Source organism: Eumetopias jubatus, unplaced genomic scaffold (genome assembly GCF_037043125.1).
Source record: "Eumetopias jubatus isolate StellerSeaLion01/CBP00866 unplaced genomic scaffold, mEumJub1_p1.0 scaffold_3, whole genome shotgun sequence".
NCBI classification, from domain to species: domain Eukaryota; kingdom Metazoa; phylum Chordata; class Mammalia; order Carnivora; family Otariidae; genus Eumetopias; species Eumetopias jubatus.
Window position 1 is genome coordinate 112,375,673 of NW_028274809.1, and position 15,929 is coordinate 112,391,601.

General features: G+C 41.7%; 1 pseudogene across 1 annotated transcript in view; it reads right to left on the reverse strand.

The window, feature by feature from the left end:
- Positions 1–2,257: 2,257 nt before the first annotated feature.
- LOC114201132 (Y-box-binding protein 1 pseudogene) overlaps positions 2,258–15,929 on the reverse strand; it is a 51,661-nt pseudogene continuing 37,989 nt past the window's right edge. The window contains exons 2-3 of the transcript XR_015767881.1: positions 4,744–4,808; positions 2,258–4,101 (exon numbers count right to left, since the gene is read on the reverse strand). The product of XR_015767881.1 is annotated as a Y-box-binding protein 1 pseudogene (transcript). The remainder of the gene's footprint in view (positions 4,102–4,743; positions 4,809–15,929) is intronic.

Genomic DNA, 15,929 nt, shown 5'->3' on the forward strand with positions numbered 1-15,929 from the left:
TTCTGTGCGCACTAGAAAAGAATGTGTATTCTGCTGCTTTAGAATGAAATGTTCTGAATATATCTGTTAAATCCATCCAGTCTAGTGTGTCATTCAAAGCCATTGTTTCCTTGTTGATTTTCTGCCTAGATGATCTGTCCATTGCTGTTGGTAGGGATGTTAAAGTCCCCTATGATTATTGTATTATAATCAATGAGTTTCTTTGTTTGTTATTAATTAATTTATATATTTGGGTGCTTCCATGTTGGGGGCATAAATATTTACAATTATTAGATCTTCTTGGAGGATAGACCCCTTAATTATGATATAATGCTCTTCTTCATGTGTTGATATAGTCTTTATAGTTTGTCTGATATAAGTATGGCTACTCTGGCTTTCTTTTCACATCCATTCACATGACAGATGATTCTTCATCCCCTCACTTTCAATCTTCAGGTGTCTTTAGGTCTAAAATGAGTCTCTTATAGGCAGCATTTAGATAGATATTGTTGGTTTATTTATTTTTTATCCATTCTGATACCCTAAATGGACTAAATTGGAGCATTTAGTCCATTTACATTCAGAGTTATGGGAAAGTATAAATTTAGTGCCCTTGTGTTACCTGTAGGGTTGTTGTTTCTGGTGATGTTTTCTAGTCCTTTCTAGTCTTTGTTGCTTTGGGGTCTTTTTTTTCCCCATTCAAAAAGTCCCCCTTAAAATTTCTTGCAGGTCTGGTTTAGTGGGCATGAACTCCTTTAGTTTTTGTTTGTCTGAGGAACTCTTAATCTCTCCTTCTATTCTGAATGACAGTCGTGCTGGATAAAGTATTCTTGGTTGCATATTTTTTCCCATTTAGCATGTTGAATATATCCTGCCATTCTCCTGTGGCTTGCCAAGTTTCTGTAGACTGATCTGCTGTGAAACTGTGAAACTAAATGGACCCATGCATGCTTGGAAGCAAGGATCTCACAGCAGTGAGGAGAGGGGTGGTCTTTCATGCAGTGACAGGAGGGCAGCTGCTAGAAAGCCCACATTCCAATGCAGAGTCTATCTCCACTTATTTCATGTGGCTGTAGTCTGGCATCTTTAGGTCACTTCCTTGAAAATTTCAAGTTATCAGGATGTCACCCAGCCCTCCACAGGGATGGGTCTCTGTGAAGGTCTGGAGGGGTCAACAGAGCTGGGAGTAGCTGTCACCAGGTGACCCCTAAGATGTGCTAAGCTCCATGGGGTGGGGCAGATGGGGGGGCAGCCACCCTGGACTAGCCCTACAGGAAGATGCATCAGTGCTGTGCCTCCCCCTTCCTACAAAGCTATCCAGGCTTCACAGGGCTTTGCCTCTCTGGCCACCTGAGAAGCTGCCTACTGGGCCTCTGATCTACTCTGGCCCCATGCTCTTAGGTGGCCTCACCTCGGGGTTTGGCCTAAATGCCAGCTCCCTGCCCCCACCCCCACCCCTGCTCCCAGGCTCTGACTATCCTGGGGTGGGTAGGGGTGGGGGTAGGGCTGGCACCCAGAAGAGAGTCATCAGGGTGGCCTGGATTTCAAGAGCCTTCACCCAGAGAGCTCTGTTCTAGGCAAGCTTTCTGCAGACAGGTTGAGGGGAGGATGCCAGGAGCCAGGAAGCCAGGTCCAGGGAATTCACCAGCTTATCCCAGAAGGTCAGAGATACTAGCCCTGGGGCCAGGCCATCAGCAAAACATTCCTGGGACAGGGTGTTGCATGTAGTTAGGCCATGGCAGAGCTGGGGCTTCACCTGGTCTTTCCCTCATGCCACCCAGTGACAAAACTTCCTGAAGGGCAGGGCAGTACCTACAGGTCCCAAGGCATCCACTGATTTCAGGTATGGCTCCAGCCCTCCATGTGAACTAAGCCCTTATCACCATCCTGCCCCTGGACCATCTCTAGTCTCCAAGCTGGTATCCTCATCTAAGTTCTACCCCTCCAAGCCCCTCCTGCATGCTGTCACCTCCCTCATACACCTAGAACAAAGGTCAGCAAACTAAATCCAGTCCACCACTTGTTTTATAAATAAAGTTTTACTGAAACACAGTCATAGCCACTCATTTATGAATCATTTATGGCTGCCTTTGGGCTACAACTACAAAATCAAGTATGACACTTTTGGTTTGAAACACTCTCAGGAGCCTCCTGGTGTAATCTGAAACTGATTCCTTTACTCAGAGGGCAGGGAGAGACCAAAGAAAGAGGCAGTCTACTCCAGGTTGGTAGGTGGCAGGGTTTTTTTATTTGTTTGTTTAAGACTTTTATTAATGGGTGCTTGCCATTTGTTGACTTTTTTAAAAAAATCAAGTAAATTTTTATCACACATTAAAAGTGAGGTTCTTAAAAATCTCAACTTGACCAGATATGAAACAATTTAAAAACCTTTAAAAATGTATTGAGGAAAAACCAGGCTTTAAAAAAAAAAAAACCACATTTGTCATTACCAAAAAGAAATATCTTTAGGTAACAATAATAAAAAACCCATGATGCATAGATAATGCAGATAGTTCTATTTATCTGGTCAGTGGGCAAAAAGCAAGCACTTAAGGTCTTCAGCTCCAATCTTTTGTTTCATTTCTTATTGCTGGAATTTCATCTTCATTTCTTCATGTTGGAAGACTAAACCAGATGATGGTAGAGATGGTAAGCCGGCATTTGCTCAGCCCCGCCCTGCTCAGCCTCCGGAGCTGACGAATTCTCAGCTGGTGGATAGGCTGCTTTCCTCTCTTTGCCATCTTGTGGTTTAGGGTTTTCTGGGCGTCTGTGTCGGTAATTGAAGTTGCGGCGGTACCGAAGTTGAGGTGGCTGCTGACCTTGGGTCTCATCTGCTTGATTTTCCTTGTCTTCCTTGTTGCCATCCTCTCTAGGCTGTCTTTGGCGAGGAGGACCCCTGCGGAATCATGGTCTATAACCATATACATATTCTGTCTCACTGGTCTACCTTGTTCTCCTGCACCCTGGTTGTCAGCACCTTCCATCACTTCTCCCTGCACAGGAGGGTTGGAATACTGTGGTCGCTGCCCAGAGGGTCTCCTCATGTAGTAAGGTGGGAACCGTCGCCTGCGGTAGGGCCAGTGCTGTAGGGCCTGGCCTCAGGAGCACTTTCCGACCCCTCGCTCTTTTGCCCACTCCCACTAATCTGGTAATTCTGCTGGGAAATACGTGGAGGACCCCTGCGACATGGATAGCGTCTATAATGGTTATGGTCTGCTGCATGTTTACTGCCTTGCATTGGAACTCCACCAGGGCCTGTCACATTTGCTGCCTCCACACCCTTTTCTCCTTCAAAAACATCAAACTCCAGTGTCTCCATCTCCTACATTGTGAAGGTACTTCCTGGGGTTATTATTTATGACAGTCTGGTGTACAAATACCATCTTTCTTACCATACCAAATGACATCTTCCTTGATGTCATTCCTGTTGATGAAACCATATCCATTTCTTACAATGAACCATTTTACTGTTCCCAAAACCTTCCTTGTGATGATGTTCTTGTCCCCGCCAGCAGGTGCTGTGGATGTAAGGCTGCCCGGGCCACAGCTCCCTGTGCCATTCCCTATGCTGCTATGGATAGTGGCAGCAGTGCTGAGGGCTGGGCGGTGGGCGGCCGCTGGGTCTCAACCTTGCTGCTCATGGTTGCAGTGATGGTGACTGGGGCCAGCGGCAGCAGCTGCGGCTCCTCCCGGGGTGTGATGGTAACTAGGCCCGCGGCCGCGGCAGCGGCAGGGTGGTTCAGGGCTCCTGGGGTCTGCTCTCCACTCCCACTACCAATTGAACTCGGTAGGTGGCAGTTTCAATAAGCAAAGGGAACTTACATACAAGGTTTTTCTTGGGTGGCAGCAAAATTAATGGATCCCTGCCCCCATTCAACAAATCTTAAAAGTTAACAAAGAGATTTAACTGGATTCAGACCAGTATACCACACAGGTGTTCTCAATATCACATCATTACCTTAAGGCTGTGTCCTTGGAGCAGACTCGGGGAGCAGGAAAGGCAACTACAACCCACATTCCAAGGACAGAGGAGGAGGGTGAGAAGCCTCTGAGAGCCCTGCTCCAGCTCTCAGATCAATCAGCAATCATGTGTTTCCCATGACATTCCCCAACAGGCACTACCTGTAACAGAGATAACATAGCCCAAAAATCCTAAAGTGTTTACTCTCTGGCCCTTTACAAAAGTTTGTCAACCCCTAATGTAGACTGTTTCACCACAGAGATTCTCCCTCAAGCACCCCCAGCATCTCCCAGTGAACATAGGATTTGTGGCCCAGAAGCAGACCTTCTGAATTCTGACCTTTTCTCCACCACTCTCTGCAAAAACTTTCCCTTCCTTTCCTGCATATGAGATTGTCTAGGCCTGCACTTTGCAAGAACAATTCCTTTAATGTTATGCATTGGTTGTATGGCCTATGAACACACGTGTGACCAGCCTGTGAATGTGCATGGTTCTTTCTAAGCAGTGCTGAAGGTATCCTTGAATAAGTCAGCATCATTATTCAGCTCCTCATCTAATCCACACATTAATAGAAAATGGAAGGATTCCCTTGGAAATTATTGTATGGGGGAAAATCAATTATTTACAACTCATATTCAGTTAAGTAATCATTCTTAATGCCTAGAGAAATTTCCTGGTGGGGCTCATGCTAATGCAGTAAGGTAGATGGTCATGTCCACAGCACCTGCTTTGACAAATCGAGGGGAAGTCCCCATTATATAGACCATGTCCAAGCCTGAGCTTGAAAAACAATTGCATCTCACCTTCTTGCTCTTCCCTGTCACAAGAAAGGACGTACCCCACGTGGTAGCTGCCCCGCAGTCAGGACCTAGAAGAAGGAGACATTGGGAGCAAAGCTGAACAGGGCCAAAGAGCAGCAACCACCCTCAGCACCAACATATAACGTAAGCAAAGTAAGTATGCTTGCAAGTCACTAAGACTGTGAGTTTGTTATGCACCAAAGTTGACTAATAGAGATAGAATTATTAGGATTTTCCAGGGTCCTTCTTGCACAACCTTAATCCTTTGATGACCTCAACTTTTATGCTAACATCTCTAAAATGTATTCCTGAGCTCCAGAACTATCATCTGCCTACTGGTTTTCTTCTTAGCAAGACCTAGAGGCATCTGAAGTACAACAATCCCAAAACTCATCCTCTTTCCTAAGATACGGCTTTCTCTTCCTAGGATTCCTCTGGCAACTTGCATCATGCCTATTTAACCTTGAACTACACTTCCCAGATCACTGACCCTGGGTAGTTCCAGGGTAGCGTAGCCAGAGAAGACATTTTGTGGAAGATTTAGAAAGTATAGCTAAAGAAGCAGCCATGTGCTTTATGCTTCAAAGTTGATACAGGGCCAGCTTCTCTTGGAAGTTGCAAGTACAAGTCAGATGGTGGGGCCCTGGGTACTCACCCAGGAACATGCAGGGGTTCTGGGGTCAAAGCAGGGAGGCAGTCCTGTTTGTGCAGGCAGAACTATAGGTACTGGAACAGTGCTTATGAGGGGCACTGAGTCAGACCTGGGCATGCCTACTCCAAGGGGCAGAAGAGGGTGAGATCTGTGATCAAGGTCATCTCAGAGCAACAGGTGAGCACAGAGAACTTAACAGGGTCAACATAGAAGAAAAGTACTCTCAGAGCACAGAAGAGGTCAGATGGTGAGCCACACAGGCTGCAGAGCTGGGGGGAGCGTGCTGTGCTGAATCTCAGGTGGGTTTTCCTCAAAGACACTGGATGATCTTGTCCCAGCACATCACCTCCCTGTTTCTTTGGATATCCCCATGTGTAATGAGAGGAGTGAGACAAATGATAGCTCTCTCAAGTCCTTTTAAGTTCTGGCATAAACACTATAATTTTATGTTTTGCAGTTCCTTCTACCAGCTGTTTTTGCATTTTCTAAAAGGAAATCATTTGCTTGTACATTTTGCCTTCTCTGCCCTCCTTTCCACCACAACCCTGTTTTCAGAATTATGCAAACTGCATTTGCCACCCAAGGTGAAGCTGATTAAAAATGCTAAATGAGACCTTAATGGAGTGTCTACCATCATTTCATCTTGCTTAACACTAGCGAGCGACCATCCGTCCTCATGCAGAGCTTCCTGCTCAGATCCCAGACACATGTCATCATTAACAGTGATTAACAGGCACAGGAAAAAATCATGCTTAAAGGTACATGGTGAGCACTAAAATTACTGATTGATAGCATGATTCTGAGAGTCTTGCAGAGACATTGCCTCCCTTTCCCCTTCCTTTACCCCCCACAACCACACAAACTTTTATTAGCATAACTTTAAATTTCTAGTACTCACTTCAGCAGGCTAGAAAATTTAATAAAAAGTACACCCAGGGGGCTCTCTCAAAAATCCTCTTTATTTTATAGAGGAACTGGTTTGAATTATAGCAAGAAAAATCTCAGCTACAGAAAAGAATCAGCAATTCAACAATATTAGTCTCTAGGAATTCAATCAAAATGACTCCAAAAAAAAAAAAAAAATGCAGCTGACTTAGTGTTTGACTGTTCTTGAAACATCTTTTTCCTGGCTTCTGTGTCATTTCTTGAAATCTATCTTCCTATATCTCCCATTTCCCAAGCTGCTTCTCAGCCTCCTCCATACTCACTCTCTGGGCCTTGACTACAAAGGACTGAGCTATTCAAGATGCCATTCTGTCCCCCATTTCTCCTTCTAGATGACTTACTCTGGCCAACACCAGCCACAGACACCATCTATATGACAGAAACTCATCCATTTATGTGCCCAGTACTAACTTCATCTGTGACCTTCAGACCAGCTGACTGCCATCCTACCCAACCTTGAACTTTCCTCTGTGGTATTACAAAAGTACAAAACTTGGCATGTCCAGCTGAGCTCATCTTGTTTCCCATACCAGTTAGGTTCTTCTCCAGCGTCCACATCCCAGTGGGGCTTCCATCAATTCAATGACACAAGCCAAAACCTAAGAACATCTATAATTGTCCCTCTCCTTCCTTATCCCATGGCCAGGCCATCATTGAGTCAATAAGTATTGGCTTCTAAGTCAGATAGATATATAGATAATAGGTAGATGATAGATGATTGATAGGTAGATAGACAATCTCTTAATATATATACTGAATTTTGTTCCATATAAGTAGTGAATATACATCATTTTCAAAAAAAAACATATAATCACAAAATTTGGTCATGTATAAAGCCAAAAAATAATGTCAAATAATTCCCTAAAGCAGAAATCATATGAACCACAATCATTAGCCATGATGCAGTAAAATATGGACCTCAAAAGCCTAGGCCTCCAAAAACTTTATTAAATCTAAAAATTTAAATATATTATTTACAATATATTATATATATTTCTCAGGGGCACCTGCGTGGCTCAGTCAGTTGAGCATCTGACTCTTGATTTTGGCCCAGGTCATAATCTCAGGATCCTGGGATGGAGCTCTATGTTAGGTTCACCACTCAATGGGAATTCTGCTTGTCTCCCTCTCCGTTTGTCCTCCCCCTCCCCCGCTCACACGCTCTCTCTCTCTCTCTCTTTCACTCTCTCTAAAATAAATCAATAAACTTTTTAAAAAATAAAATAAATATATTTTATTTACTCAGGCTAAAGAGAAATCAAAACTGAAATTTCAAACTAGAGGAGAAGGGAGCAAGATGGCAGAGGAGTAGAAGACCTGGATTTCCTCTGGTCTCAGGAATTCAGCTGGATAGGGATCAAACCATACTGAACACCTACGAACTCAACAGGAGATAGAAGAAAAGAATAGCAACAACTCTTTGAACAGAAAAGCGACCAGTTTCTGGAAGGTAGGACATGTGGAGAAGTGAATCGGAGGCGATATTCAGGAGGATAGATGGTGGGGGAGGGGGTCTCCATCTGCCTCTTCTGGCAAGTGATAGAGGTGAAAGACCGGGGGTGCCTGAGTGGTCAGAGCTCTAGGGTGTCAGAGCAGGGAAGCCAGCTGCAGAGACGGAGCTGAGGTGCGGCCTCTCAGCTCGGGGTTGCCATAAACTGTGATTGGTAACAGTCGGGCCACTGCTCCTCCATCAGGGACCCAACAAGCAGCAGATCCGGGGAGACTCCTCTTCCTCCCCCTGGAGGAGCAGCGTGGGAGTGCACCGCTGGGATCTGCTGGGTTTGAAGACTCCACACGGGATCGGGTGCCAGAGATAGAAATGCTTGGTCACAGGCGGGTGAGCATGGAGTGCTGCCGGACACCAGGGAGACAGGAGTGACTGACTGCCTTTCTCTGGGGACGCACTGAGAGGCGGGGCCCCGAGTTCTCGGCTCCTCCTGGTTGGAGATTAGGAGGCCAACATTTTCACTCTCGTCCTCCAAAACTGTATGGAAAGCTTGCAGGGAACAAAAGCTCCCAAGAGCAAACCAGAGCAGATTGCTTAGCCCGGCCCAGCAAGGGCAGGGCAATTCTGCCTCTGGCAAAGACATTTGGGAACCACGGCAAAAGACCCCTCCCCCAGAAGATCAGCACAAACAGCCAGCCAAGACCAACTTTACCAATCAATGAGAACGGGAGAACTCCAGTGCTGGGGGAATACTGCACATAGAATTCATGGCTTTTTTACCATGATTCATTAGTCTTTCAAAGTTAATTTTTTTAACTGTCTTTTTTTTTAAATTTTTCTTTTTCCCTTTTTCATCCAACATATCAATCCCTTTTTAAAAAAAAAAAACATTTTTATTTTTCCTTTTCAGAGTCATATTCTATCCCTTCATAGTAGTTACCCTTATTTTTGGCATATATATATGTTGTTCTCTCTTTAAAAATTTGAAATACAGTTTCATCTAATATATCAAAATATACCCTAAATCTCTAGTGTAAGGCTTTGTTCTAGTCTCCTGCCTGATCACATTCTCTCCCCTTTTTCTTTCTTTCTTTCTTTTTATCCTCTTCTTTCTTTTTTCAAACACCTTCTTATCAATTCTTTTTAAAAATTTTTTATAATTTTATATAATTTTTTATACTTTTATAAATTTCATCTTTAAGATCATATTGCATCCATTCATCATATCAACCCTTATTTTGTACATATTTAAGTCTTTCTTTCTTTAAAATTTTAGGAGGCACTATTTTCTAACAGAACAAAATACACCCAAAATCTACTGTGTGCCACTGATCTATGCACCAGCCTGATCATATTTGATCATATTCTGGTTTTTTTTGTTTTGTTCTGTTTTTGTTTTTATCTTTTCCTTTTTCTTTGTTTTTTCTCTTTCTTTTTTCTTTCTTTCCCTTTCTTTTCCCCTGGTATCAGGTCTTACATGATTTCTTTAGTGTATATTTTCTGGGGACATTGTTACCGCATTAGCATTTTGTTCTCTCATTCATCTATTCACCTCTGGACAAAATGACAAGACGAAAATAATCACCTCAACAAAAAGAACAAGAGGTACTACCGTCTGCCAGGGACCTACTCAATACAGACATTAGTACGATGTCAGACCCAGAGTTCAGAATCATGATTTTAAAGATACTAGCTGGGCTTGAAAAAAACATAGAACTTATTAGAGAAATGTTTCGGGAGAAATAAAAGAACTAAACTCTAACCAAGTCGAAATCAAAAAGGCTATTAATGAGGTACAATAAAAAATGGGGGCCCTAACTACTAGGATACATGAGGCAGAAGAGAGAATCAGTGATATAGAAGACAAAATGATGGGGGGAAAAAAGAAGCTGAGAAAAAGAAAGATAAAGAACCACTGGATCACGAGGGCAGAATTCGAAAGATAACCGATACAATAAGACGAAACAACATTAGAATAATTGGGATCCCAGAAGAAGAAGAAAGAGAGAGAGGGGCAGAAGGTATATTGGAGCAAATTATAGCAGAGAACTTCCCTAATGTGGGGAAGGAAAAAGGCATCAAAATCCAGGAGGCACAGGGAACCCTTCTCAAAGTCAATAAAAATAGGTCAACATCCTGACATCTAATAGTAAAACTTACGAGTCTCAGAGACAAAGAGAAAATCCTGAAAGCAGCTCGGGAAAAGAGATATGTAACCTACAATGTTAGAAACATTAGATTGGCAACAGACCTATCCACAGAGACCTGGCAGGCCAGCAAGGACTGGCATGATATCTTCAGAGCACTAAACAAGAAAAATATGCAGCCAGGAATACTATATCCAGCTAGGCTGTCATTGAAAATAGAAGAGGAGATAAAAAGCTTCCAGGACAAACAAAAACTAAAGGAATTAGCAAACACAAAACCATCCCTCCAAGAAATCTTGAAAGGGGTCCTCTAAGCAAAGAGAGAGCCTAAAAGCAGCATAGACCAGAAAGGAACACAGACAATATACAGTAACAGTAACCTTATAGGCAATACAATGGCACTAAATTCATATCTTTCAGTAGTTACCCTGAATGTAAATGGGCTAAATGCCCCAATCAAAAGACACAGGCTCTCAGATTGGATTAAAAAACAAGACCCATCGATATACTGTCTGTAAGAGACTCATTTTAGAACCAAAGACACCCCCACATTGAAAGTGAGGGGGTGGAAAACCATTTACCAGGCTAATGGACACCAAAAGAAAGCTGGGGTGGCAATCCTTATATCAGACAAATTAGATTTTAAAACAAAGACTGTAATAAGAGACAAGGAAGGACACTGTATACTATTAAAGTGTCTATCCAACAAGAAGATCTACCAATTGTAAATATCTATGCCCCTAACATGGGAGCAGCCAATTATATAAGGCAATTAATAACAAAAGCAAAGAAACACATTGACAACAATACAATAATAGTGGGGAAATTTAACACCTCCTTAAGTGAAATGGACAGATCATCAAGCAAAAGATCAACAAGGAAATAAAGACGTTAAATGACACACTGGACCTATTGGACTTCACAGATATATTCAGAATATTCCATCCCAAGGCAATGGAATACACATTCTTCTCTAGTTCCCGTGGAACATTCTCCAGAATTGATCACATCCTAGGTCACAAATCAGCTCGCAACCAGTACCAAAAGATTGGGATCATTCCTTGCATATTTTCAGACCAAAATGCTTTGAAACTAGAAATCAATCACAACAGGATAGTAGGAAAAACCTCAAATACATGGAGGCTAAAGAGAATCCTACTAAAGAATGAATGGGTCAACCAGGAAATTAAAGAAGAATTAAAAAATTCTTGGAAACAAATGAAAATGAAGACACAACTGTTCAAAATATTTGGGATGCAACCAAGGCAGTCCTAAGAGGAAAGTATATAGCAATGCAAGCCTTTCTCAAGAAACAAGAAAGGTCTCAAATACACAACCTAACCCTACACCTACAGGAGCTAGAGAAAAAACAGCAAATAAAGCCTAAACCCAGCAGGAGAAGAGAAATAATAATGATCAGAGCAGAAATCAATGAAATAGAAACCAAAAGAACAGTAGAACAGATCAACGAAACTAGGAGGTGGTTCTTTGAAAGAATTAACAAGATTTAGACACCCCTGGCCAGACTTATCAAAAAGAAAAGAGAAATGACCCAAATCAACAAAATTGTGAATGAAAGAGGAGAGATCAAAACCAACACTAAAGAAATATTATGAGAAACTATATGCCAGCAAATTAGATAATGTAGAAGAAATGGATGCATTCCTAGAGGTGTATCAACTACCAAAATTGAACCAGGAAGAAATAGAAAACCTGAACAAACCTATAACCACTAAAGAAATTGAAACAGTCATCAAAAATCTCCCAAAAAACAGCCCAAGGCCAGATGGCTTCCCAGGGGAATTCTACCAAATACTTAAAGAAGAATTAATACCTATTCTCCTGAAACTGTTCCAAAAAATAGAAATGGAAGGAAAACTTCCAAACTCATTTTATGAGGCCACAAATACCTTGATCCCAAAACCAGACAAAAACCCCATCAAAAAGAATTATAGACCAGAATCCTTGATGAACATGGATGCAAAAATTCTCACCAAAACACTAGCCAATAGGATCCAACAGTCCATTAAAAGAATTATTCACCATGACCAAGTGGGATTTATCCTGGGCTGCAACATTGGTTCACATCTGCAAATCAATCACGATGATACAATACATTAACAAAAGAAAGAACAAGAATCATATGATCCTCTCAAAGATGCAGAAAAAGCATTTGACAAGTACAGCATCCTTTCTTGATCAAAACTCTTCAGAGTATAAGGATACAGGGTACATACCTCAATATCATAAAAGCAATCTATGAAAACACCCACAGTGAATATCATTCTCAATGGGGAAAAGCTGAGAGCTTCCCCCTAACGTCAGGAACGTGGCAGGGATGTCCACTATCACCACTATTATTCAACATAGTATTAGAAGTCCTAGCCACAGCAATCAGACAACAAAAAGAAATCAAAGGCATCCAAATCGGCAAAGAAGAAGTCAAACTCTCACTCTTTGCAGATGATATGATACTTTATGTGGAAAACCCAAAAGACTCCACCCCAAAACTGCTAGAACGCATAGAGGAAATCAGTAAAGTGGCACGATATAAAATCAATGCACAGAAATCAGTGGCATTCCTATACTCCAACAACAAGACAGAACGGAGAGAAATTAAGGACTCGATCCCATTTACAATTGCACCCCAAACCATAAGATACCTAGGAATAAATCTAAGCAAAGAGGCAAAGAATCTGTACTCAGAAAACTATAAAATACTCATGAAAGAAATTGATGAAGACACAAAGAAATGGAAAAACGTTCCATGCTTATGGATTGGAAGAACAAATATTGTGAGATGTCAATGACCTAGAGCAATCTACACATTCAATGCAATCTCTATCAAAACACCATCCATTTTTTTTTCAAAGAAATGGAACAAATAATCCTAAAATTTGTATGGAACCAGAAAAGACCCCAAATGGCCAGAGGAATGTTGAAAAAGAAAAGCAAAGCTGGCGGCATCACAATTCCGGACTTCCAGCTCTATTACAAAGCTGTCATCATCAAGACAATATGGTACTGGCACAAAAACAGACACATAGATCAATGGAACAGAATAGAGAGCCCAGAAATGGACCCTCAACTCTATGGTCAACTCATCTTCGACAAAGCAGGAAAAAATATCCATTGGAAAAAAGACAGTCTCTTCAACAAATGGTGTTGGGAAAATTGGACAGCCACATGCAGAAGAATGAAACTGGACCATTTCCTTACACCACACACAAAAATAGACTCCAAATGGTTGAATGACCTAAATGTGAGACAGGAGTCCATCAACATCCTAAAGGAGAACACAGGCAGCAACCTCTTTGACCTCAGCCACAGCAACTTCTTCCTAGAAACATCGCCAAAGGCAAGGGAAGCCAGGGAAAAAATGAACTATTGGGACTTCATCAAGATAAACACTTTTGCACAGGAAAAGAAACAGTCAACAAAACCAAAAGACAACCGACACAATGGAAGAAGATATTTGCAAATGACATATCAGATAAAGGGCTAGAATCCAAAATCTATATAGAACTTATCAAACTCAACACCCAAAAACAAATAATCCAATCAAGAAATTTGGCAGAAGACATGAACAGACATTTTCCAAAGAAGACATCCAAATGGCCAACAGACACATGAAAAAGTGCTCAAAATCACTTGGCATCAGGGAAATCCAGATCAAAACCTCAATGACATACCACCTCACACCAGTCATAATAGCTAATATGAACAAGTCAGGAAACGACAGATGTTGGCGGGGATGCAGAGAAAGGGGAACCCTCCTACACTGTTGGTGGGAGTGCAAGCTGGTGCAACCACTCTGAAAAACAGTATGGAGGTTCCTCAAAAAGTTGAAAATAGAGCTACCATACGATCCAGCATTTACACTACTGGATATTTACCCCTAAGATACAAATGTAGGGATCCGAAGGGGTACGTGCAGCCCGATGTTTATAGCAGCAGCGTCCACAATAGCCAAACTGTGGAAAGAGCCAAATTGTCCATCAACAGATGAATGGATGAAGAAGAAGTGGTATATATATACAATGGAATATTATGCAGCCATCAAATGGAATGAGATCTTGTCCTTTGCAACGACGTGCATAGAGGTGGAAGGTGTTATGCTGAGCGAAATGAGTCAAACAGAGAAAGACATGTATCATATGACCTCACTGATATGAGGAATTCTTAATCTCAGGAAACAAAGTGAGAGTTTCTGGAGTGGGGGTGGCGTGGGAGGGATGGGGTGGCTGGCTGATAGTCATTGGGGAGGGTATGTGCTATGGTGAGTGCTGTGAATTGTTCAAGACTGTTGAATCACAGATCTGTACCTCTGAAACAAATAATGCAATATATATTAAGAAAAAAAGAAGAAGATAGCAGGAGTGGAAGGATGAAGGGGGGAAATCGGAGGGGGAGACGAACTATAAGAGACGATGTACTCTGAAAAACAAACTGAGGGTTCTAGAGGGGAGGGGGGTGGGAGGATGGGTTAGCCTGGTGATGGGTATTAAAGAGGGCACATTCGGCATGGAGCACTGGGTATATGCACAAACAATGAATCATGGAACATTACATCAAAAACTAATGATGTAATGTATGGTGATTAACATAACAATAAAAAATTTAAAAGAAAGGAGAATTACAGACCAATATCCTTGATGAACATGGATGCAAAAATTCTCACCAAAATACTAGCCAATAGGATCCAACAGTATATTAAAAGGATTAGTCACCACAACCAAGTGGGATTTATTTCTGGGCTGCAAGGTTGGTTTAACATTCACAAATCAATCAATGTGATATAATACATTAATAAAAGAAAGAACAAGAATGATATGATCCTCTCAATAGATGCAGAAGAAGCATTTGACAAAGTACAGCATCCTTTCTTGATCAAAACTCTTCAGAGTATAGAGATGGAGGATACATACCTCAATATCATAAAAACCATCTATGAAAAACCCACAGTGAATATCATTCTCAATGGGGAAAACCTGAGAGCTTTCCCCCTAAGGTCAAGAACATGACAGGGATGTCCACTATCACCACTGCTATTCAACATAGTATTAGAAGTCCTAGCCACAGCAATCAGACAACAAAAAGAAATCAAAGGCATCCGAATCGGCAAAGAAGAAGTCAAACTCTCACTCTTTGCAGATGATATGATACTTTATGTGGAAAGCCCAAAAGATTCCACACCAAAACTGCTATAACTCATACAGAAATTCATTAAAGTGGCAGGATGTAAAATCAATGCACAGAAATCAGCTGCATTTCTATACACCAACAACAAGACAGAAGAAAGAGAAATGAAGGAGTTGATCGCATTTACCACTGCACCCAAAACCATAAGATACATAGGGATAAATCTAACCAAAGAGGCAAAGAATCTTTACTCAAAAAACTTAGGGTACTCATGAAAGAAACTGAGGAAGACACAAAGAAATGGAGAAACATTCCATGCTCATGGACTGGAAGATAAAATATTGTGAAGATGTCAATGCCACCTTGAGCAATCTACGCATTTAATGCAATCCCTTTCAAAATACCATCCACTTTTTTCAAAGAAATGGAACAAATCATCTGAAAATTTCTATGGAACCAGAAAAGAGCCCGAATAGCCAGAGGAATGTTGAAAAAGAAAAGCAAAGCTAGTGGCATCACAATTCCGGACTTCCAGCTCTATTACAAAGCTGTCATCATCAAGACAGTATGGTACTGGCACAAAAACAGACACATAGATCAATGGAACAGAACAGAAACCCAGAAATGGACCCTTACCTCTATGGTCAACTAATCTTTGACAAAGCAGGAAAGAATGTCCAATGGCAAAAAGACAGTCTCTTCAACAAATGGTGTTGGGAAAATTGGACAGCCACATGGAGAAGAATGTAACGGACCATTTCCTTACACCACACAAAAATAGATTCAAAATGGTTGAAAGACCTAAATGTGAGACAGGAATCTATCAAAATCCTAAAGGAGAACACAGGCAGCAACC